This window comes from Pinus tabuliformis, chromosome 9 (assembly GCF_031772625.1).
Source record: "Pinus tabuliformis cultivar Carrire ecotype Pingquan chromosome 9, CPIR1, whole genome shotgun sequence".
Classification (NCBI taxonomy): Eukaryota; Viridiplantae; Streptophyta; class Pinopsida; order Pinales; family Pinaceae; genus Pinus; species Pinus tabuliformis.
The window spans coordinates 703,100,920-703,109,847 of NC_142307.1; the positions used below are offsets into that span (position 1 = coordinate 703,100,920).

Here is an 8,928-nt window from a genome sequence, read left to right on the forward strand (position 1 = left end):
AATGGGAAAATGATTATAAGAGTTGGTGAATTCTCAGAGCTAAACATAAATGTACATGGTAGAGAACATGAAGGTTTTTTGAATTAGATCCAAAACATTCCCTCTTCAAATTTAAACATTCCCCCTTCAAATTTAAAGTAGAGGTGTTTTGTTAATAATAAAATAATGTATATGAGATTGTTAGTTTAGTAGATTGATGTAGAGGAAAAATACTAAAGCCAACATAGATGGACACAGAATTAGGAAGTTGGTGGGATGAAGTGGCATAAATAGAGCCCTCGGTATGAGCAAGCTTTTGAAAAAAGCAATAACCACAAAAATAAAAAATTACATTTGAGATAGAAATTTATAAACTATATGTAAATGAGAAAACCCCTAATCATAATCCTAAATGATAAAGGACATGAAATTTTTTTGAATTAGATGTAAATAATTCCCTTTGAAATATCTTGTTAATAATAAAATAATGTAAGAAAAAAAAAACTATAAAACCTCACACATATAAAATATATATACATGATTTACTTATAAAACCAGAACCTCAAAAAAAATCCATTTAATAATAAATCTATTATTATTCTCCACTTAAATACAACCAAAACCACATATACCTTAACCTACCCAGTGACTCAGAGCAACTAAAACTTTTGCTCAAATCTACTCATTATAATAGAGAATGCCAAACTTTTTAAAAGTATTAACTATATGTAATAACGGGGCTCAATACCTCAACAGCTTTACTTTCATTACAATGCACTATAAGTGCATAAAAACACCCTAAAACTTTTACTGACTCAATTTTACGGAATAAAATGCTCAAGAAATTCCATATTATGCGTATCGGTGGGAGACCATTCGCACTTTTCCCTTGCGGTGTCGCTTATTAAGTACAGCCTATTATTTCCATACAGTGCACTGTAGCAGCGTCGTCGTGGTACAAGGGATGGGAAGATATGTCACCGTAAATTCGGTTATACTGACGATCATTAAGATTCCGTCAAACTCACTCCAAAAAGTCTTACTCCTTTCTTGCTCGCAGGATCAAGAGTACTCGATGTCGTTTTGTGCTCCGGGGTCTCCATTTCTTGTGCCGCAGAGGGCTGATGCAGTGGTTTGATATTTGTACTTCCGTCGCGGGAATTGAGCGAGTTGTGAAGGTTCAAGTACAAACCAATCGTTGGCAATTCGTCGGTATTAATAGTGCGGAATCTGTCTTGGTCCGTTTGTGTGGCGGGCGGCTCTGAGAATTGGAAAGAAAAGTCTCCCTTAAGAGAAGTTTCCGAGATATGGGAGCACAGGTGATCGAAATTACCCGCTTTGTTGACCACGGGTAGGATATAATTAGAGTTGAACTGCGTAAAGGCGGCGGAATTACTAGAACTGGGCCAGACGATGGGCAACCATTCAGCGTTACCGACGACGGTAACCTGGGTTCCGGAATTGAAACTATTCGAGGACAACGACAACGAACCTTGATGCACAAATTCCGCTTTGGATTGGCGGGATTGGGGGCCGACTCCAAGTGAGGGCCGAACCGATGCCCTGTGTCTCCAGCTGATGTAGAGCTGGCGAGGCTCCGGCGATCCCCTGTGAAACGAAACAAAGTCGCCGACCTTCAATTTCTTGTCCTTCACAAACCGACTCCACCCTTTGGTCAGCACGTAGCTCTGGCTGCTCTTACAATACGAGTAACGGAAACGCCAGATTTTTCCCGTGTTTTCCTCGAAATCCAAGAGCGACCCCTTCTCGCTGGAATCTATTACCAAAGGAAAGTATTTCTGAGCATGCAGCTTGGGAATAACAAGGCGATTCAGTTTGCCCACGTCACTGGGCGTGACGGCCTTATCGAAAAGGTGCTCTCGAAGAAGACCCGCCATTGCAGAATTTCCGTTTCGGTCGTCCGGTCACCTGGTTTCCGTCTCTCTCTGCCCGGACCCCTCCGACCCTGACTCCTCGTTATTTGTACTGGCTGGCCGAACAGGCGTCATCATGATCCTCTTGCTATTATGTTCAAATTCTTCATCATAACTGCGCTTTCGAAGTATGTCGACGATTTGTTCCTTTGTGTGCTCCCTCATGAATCGGGCTTCCGGATTGCCGCCACGGGCCAAACTGAAATTGGTCATGGCGTCCCGACCCCGGAACTTGAGGGCCGCTCTGTCGTAAGCTATGGCAGCGTCTTCTTCCTTGTTGAACGTTCCCAACCAAACGCGTTCGTGTTTCTCGTAAATCTGCGCACCCCATTGGCCATTGGGCTGCGGAACCACGCCCTTGTACTGAGACGATTGCAGCTTACCAGTTTCCTGCAACAACATTAATGAATATCTTCTCATAACCTCAAGTCCGTGCGACTCTCGGGCAGACTCCGGTACTACGTTTATTCCACCGCCCAGACTCTCCAGCCCTCGAACATTCTTTCCCTTCGATCTTGCTAAAACCCAATCCTTGAACTGACCTTCCTCCAACTCTAACTGTCATCCGTTCTCTGAGGAACACTTCATATAAGTGCTGAATTCTTCAGTAACAGCGCTGCCCACTTCATTGTCTTGATTGTGTTCAGTGGAAGAGTCACCCTCCATTGCGTCTTTCATAGTCGGCTCTTCAACCTCATCAGAGGCAGGGCTAGATGGAGAAGTATGCTTCTTGCTGCAATTGATAGAACTCATTTCAGCGTCAATCGGACAGTACCCCAAGCTTAGAACCACACTGGGACAGTCCATCTCCGACTTCTTCAGTGACTGGAGCGACAGACTTCTTGGCACGACCATGCAAACCATTATAACGCACAGACCTGCGCAGACTTGAATCTCTACTGCAATATATAAATTAATGATGGGAACTCATGTGTTCACAAACCTAGCAGACATCAGGAGCCAAAGACGCCGCAGTTCTGGAGGTGATGTTCATCTCATCTGTCGATTATCGATATATTATTGTATTCTTTGGAAGACAATAATGGAGCATCAAATATTCTTTGAAAGGTTGGCACTAATATCAAGGAATCTAAAAGGGCTCCGCCTCAGGTTGTTTCAGAAGATATTTTAGATAAACGGAATTGCGTACAGAACATATATAAAACACCGCGAGCACCTATAATACAGCACGCCTATCCTAACAATGGGAGCAAAGCAAGATTCATATTGTTAACGAAGTTTACGCTATCCGCTTGCTTGTATTATGTCCTATGACATCTCTCCATTCGGTAAGATCGTCCACATACCTATCATGAGGAAACCCTGACAATCATATATAGCATATTATATATGCACCCCACTTGCACAACAGGATTTATCCAGGTGGGACCTCCTGGCGCGTGAGGCGTGACTCCCCTGTTTCTTTCCACCATCTCAGTCAAGTTGGGAGTGGTGGGGACGAATCCTGTTCCCTGTTCCGCAGATTGAAGCTTCCGAATTTTATATTTGTTCATCCGTTGCAATCAGTGATCAAATTTGAAGGGCAGGTTTTAATTTCATTTAGAAGGGCACATATTCAGGTTGCACTTCTATAATGAAAAGCATAAAAAAAAAAGCAATTCAATTGACAATAGTAAATTATTTTCAAATTTTTTTTTATTTTTTCACAGGAGAATGGTGGAACAACAACCCCATGGATATTGTGTATAAGGCAGGTCTGATATGAGCCGCAACAAATATATCGGATGCATTTACCATTAATGGATAAACATGAGACCTATATTCCTGCTCCAGTTCACATAAGGATTAATTTTTTAGGAAATTTTTGTGACCAGAACGTTCAAGCCAATATAAAAGTAGCTCAATCAAATTTAAGTTTATTGCATGAATAAAAAAATTCAGTTAAATTCTAAACAAGTTTAGGATTCAACAAAAGAGTGTACAAAGGTGTATTTATTTTTGGTATCTCCTTTTTAATATGAAAACATACCAGGAATTGGGAATCCGCAAACAAATCAAATCCAGTATGTTAGTGAGTATGTTGAATGAGCTCCTCTCCAAGCATAAATCGTGCTTAAACCTTGTTTGACAGGCGTTTGCTGAATGATGAATCTATGCTCCTCTCCACCTTAAATCGTCGTCAAACCTTGCTTTGGGCAGCCTTCAGGCACAACCCAGTGAAATTACAGACCTAATACATGGCCCATATTGACATCTAGTCGCTCTCAATCGAAACTACCAAATGTAATGGTATCAAAGAGTAATTGTGACATAATAATTAATAAGAACTTCCATCATATGCACAATTAGAAAAAACAACTCAAAAAGAAACTGTTGTTTTTGAAATGGGATCAACTCAGAAATTGCCAAATGTAATGGTATCAAAAGGTAATTGTGACACAATAATTAATAAGAACTTGCATCATATGCACAATTAGAAAAAACAACTCAAAAGGAAACTGTTGTTTTTGAAATGGGAGTTTCTGAAATGGGATTTAAGTTTTAACATGAAAAGAAATTTACAAATTCAACATTCCTAAAATTCTAATTTTAGAAAAAATGAAATTTAAAAAAAAAAGTTGACAATTTGACAGCACTTCTTAAAAAATTTTAAGATATTATTTCAATTTTTTTTTAAATGACAAAAATCAATTTTTAAATTTTTTTTGACTGGTAAAATTTTCTCCCCACTTCTCTGACGTGCCAGAGACCCTTTGAAGGGCTCTGATGTGTTCAATTTTGATCCCTGATTGCAATTACTCCACTTAATAACATGCTATTCAATTTGATATTTTATTTTCAAAAGTTACTTCACTAATTTTCTCATTTCTCATTTCCTGTTTTATTGACTTTTCAGCCCTGCAAAGAAAAAGTGAAATTAGAAAATGAATTTTTTTCCAATTTCGTAGTTACTATCCATTTCCTTTACTTTTACTTCTTTATCCACACAACTGTATAGAAATAACCAGGGTAGATAATCTCCTGGCTGGGGTTATATGATATGCCCATTTCTGATAGATTGACTACAGTCTGTTCTGTTGGTTGTCTTGTTATTTCTAGTTTTACTTTTTGTGCTTTGGTCTTTTATTCTCCGGTCATTTTATCAGGATCTAACCTTGCAGATGCATCCGTTATTTTTTTGGTCTGTAGCTGTATTTCTATGTAGACAATGATGAATTGTGCTGGTTGATAATGAACTATGTAAACTTTAATATAATAACTAATCAAAGTTCCATCGATTTTTTCTACTATCTATTTATTTCTATATGCACACAATTGTCTATTTATGTTCAACTGCCGTTAACATCCTTTGCTCACCACAAAATAACAAACTCATGGCATTCTATGTCCATGAAATAACAAACCCAAATCATGAATTTTCAGAAACAAATCGAATTTCACCAAATTATACGATATTCGAACCAAATAGTCAAACATTCTTATTTTTTTCGCCTGAATTTGAATCCCATCGTCGAACTTTATTGTTTATCGCTGGCTTTTCTTTCCTTTTTTGTTTGTCTGTATATTACTCAAGTGGCAATGGGTACTACAATTGCATTGTCGCTTGATTTAGAAGGTCGATCAAGTGACAGAGTGCGTGGTAATTGTTTAATATATACATGTTTTTTTTGTATTTTTAAGAGTTGATTATATAATAAGTGAGACTGTGTTCGGGTTATTTAAATATAAATAGTTTTAGTCCAAAAATGTTTATCCTGTTTATGAACATTTAAATTTATAATTTTAATTTTTCTTCTCAATTTTCAAACAAAATTTATACCAAAAAAATATATATTTAATAAAAAAACACCAACATCACATTATTAGAATAAGTTGATTTGTCCCATTTCCATATTTACTAACGAAGTCAATTTGATGTTTAACAGTGACACACAAATTCTATTATTATTATTATGTTGGTAAAACTATAACAGGGGAATGATTAAACGTTTAGGATAAACATTGCAGAGCTTTGAGGTTCATTCAAGCAACGGATCGGATTCTTTTCATATGTGCAAGTTGCAGGATCATGCCGTCTTATTCTCCAATATCCATGTTCAGCGAGAAGTGTATTATCATATATATGTGACATGCACCCACACTTCAAAACCCCACCACTGCGTATCATATAATGGTCCACATCGTCCATATTGAATAATCATTCTCTAAGCACAAATTTTCCATGTCGAGTCTTCCACTTGCGATGCAGAAGAGCACCAGTGAACAGGAAGGACAGGGTCCACTTGAACAAGAACCGAACAAGGAAAAACCCTTTCCGTCTTTATTCCTCCCTCCACGTGAAACTGTTACTCCATAAATCATCACTGACTGCGATTTGTAGCAAAAATTATTCAATACTGTTAGTATTCATAAATATCGAAGGCTATAGGTATCTCATATTGGAGGATGGTAAAATACACCTCTTTTTTGTTGCAATTTTCATTTTGGGATAAAGAAGTAAAGATGTTAATATATTTTCATTTATATCGTTAATATATTTGCATTTTTTAATAAATAAATGCAGTTGAATAAATTTTATGGGTGAATGTATTAATTTATAACAAGTATTAACATATTTATTTTATAATGAGTATATGAACTTAATTTGTGAAGAAAAATAAATACATTGTTGCGTGCTTAGGTTCTGTATAATTCTTAGAGGCGGAGGTGGGAGACGAGGCGTTCATCAACTCGTTATTACATGGCTGTGCTAATTTAATTGGTGGAGTCGACCGTAGAGATACTTCTTAATAAATGTGGAACGTAACGAACCGATATTATTGTATATACTATATGTCTGATACGTTTATTGCGCACTACTAAAAGTTCCCAGATTTTGTTCGATAAGTATATTGCCGAACTGTTTGAAGTTTCTTGATTTTGTCTGGACATGAAATTAATGGCCAATTTTGATATGATTGTTTCCTTTTTATAATTTTGAAATGACACGTTATCTGTCAAATTCTATAAATGTGAATAGTTCCACGGCCTCGTCAGCTTGATGAACACATTGATAGACATTATTTTTTTTTTAATTGGCTCTGGGTTCAACCAGGAAAAGCACATGTGAATGCTAGATTTAATTTATTAAAATTACTGATTGTGATATAGATGGGCATACAAAATAGTGATTGGATTAATTAAATATTTTCTAGATTTCATATTTTATGTTGTGTGATTACTATGGTTTGTTTTACGTAAAACATTTGAATTGACAGTTAAAATCATATAAAATTACATCGTGGTGTGCTGCTCTACAGGTGACATTTAACTTTTAAAATAACCCCAAACCTTCGCACCTTGACTTGACCAGTCCCTACAAAAATCTTTCATATACGTTGGATTCTTCCTGCTATCGATCGCATCAAAGTTCCATTCTGCCTCCTACTTATCTTCAAGTCCATCGGTATAAAGGTTTGACTACTTACCAGCGTTTGTTCAGATTGGTGTACATCCGCTGAAGGAGATAATTTGTAGTCCATTGTCACCAGGCACGTTCCAGAAAAGTCAGACTGATATTGCAATCACATGCATGTGAGAAGCACACAACGACTCTTTTTTCCTGGACACCCGGTGAAACGGCACTCTTAGAGTCTCTGTGGAGTTATGTAAAATGGATGTGACTCAAACACTGTCCACGCCTCGAATCTCTGCGGATTCATGCAGATAAGACGGGATCCAAACAGAAGAGTGGCTTTATTTCCCCCTCTGCAATAAATCTGTTTCAATTTCACTACTCACATATTTTATATATCACACCATCCACTGGGATACGCCTTTGTTACTTTAACTTCTTGTCTGTAGTAAGTCTTATATATATAACCATCCACTGGGGGGACACATTTCGATGTTAAATTTGTAATTTCAACAGCGCAGGGCAGTTTTTGGAAAACCGGCCGGGTCTCCCTGCACCGCCTTTGGCAAAAGGCTGTACCCGCAGGAGGGGCCCCGACACAATCAGGACGCGCCACGCGTCCCCTGTACAACACCAAATCCCCATGCTCCCCGGACTTTATTTGGTTTGCCCGAAGTTGGCTCCCGAACCTCGTTGGATCAGCCAAGTGCTCTGGGGGCGCGATGTCAGCCGTTGATTTCCCGAAGATGCATACCGCCCGTGTCAAATCAATTTTTTGCGTGGAATGGAAGTTTTTGGTTTGACCGCCGGATGGAAGAATTAATGAATATTAAGTGTTGTTCGTAGTTTTTGGTGAAGGCCCTTTAATATGGTTATGGGCATATAGTTTTATATGTTTTTTAATATATATGTTTTTTATATGTTGTAGTAAAAGAAGCCCGCGTGCGGTAGTTTTTATGTGTAGTGGTGGCTGCGCGTGTTGTATCTTTTTGGTGTGCATTGAGGCTGCCCATGGGATGCGCAAGAGAGAACAGTGATATGTATGGTGGCTGCGCACGGTGGTGCGTTGTATTTTTTTATGGAAATGTATTGTGATATATGCCTGCGCGCCGTGATAAACCCGTTTCTTTATGTGGAGAATGCACAGCAGTGCAAGGGCTCAACTAGAATAGGACTGTAATTTTTTTTGTTCATGGAAATGTTTGCTGTGCGAGAAGTTAAAGAAAATAGGGATGTACTGGTTTTATTCGCCATTGTAAAACATAGGAGCAGTAAGAAATTGTTGTTGTAATACCCACACCAGTGAAGACCAGAAATGAGGAGACAGAGTTTCTCCAGTGAATCCCTCTCTGTGCAGAGGATGAAATTTGTATCAGATTTTTGTTTTAATCAATAGAGATGTTTTATGGCTGTGTAATGCTGTGTTCTGAGTTAATTTGTTTTAATAGCTTCCCTGTGCAAAGGCCCTGGAAGAAATGAAACAGAGCATTGGCTCTGTGGTATTTGCTTGATTGGTTTTGGTATTTTCCCATTTAAAAATACCCAACATTCGAAGCCCTCTTCTACGTAGTATGCGCATCATATTGAGATCACGAAAGAGGCTAAACGTGTAACGGTCGAGGCCTATGTATATCCGGCTAGGGAAAGATCCTACTGAAA

At 38.2% G+C, this 8,928-nt stretch overlaps 1 pseudogene; it reads right to left on the minus strand.

The window, feature by feature from the left end:
- Positions 1-723: 723 nt before the first annotated feature.
- LOC149150614 (AP2/ERF and B3 domain-containing transcription factor RAV1 pseudogene) lies at positions 724-2,836 on the minus strand (annotated as a pseudogene).
- Positions 2,837-8,928: the final 6,092 nt, after the last annotated feature.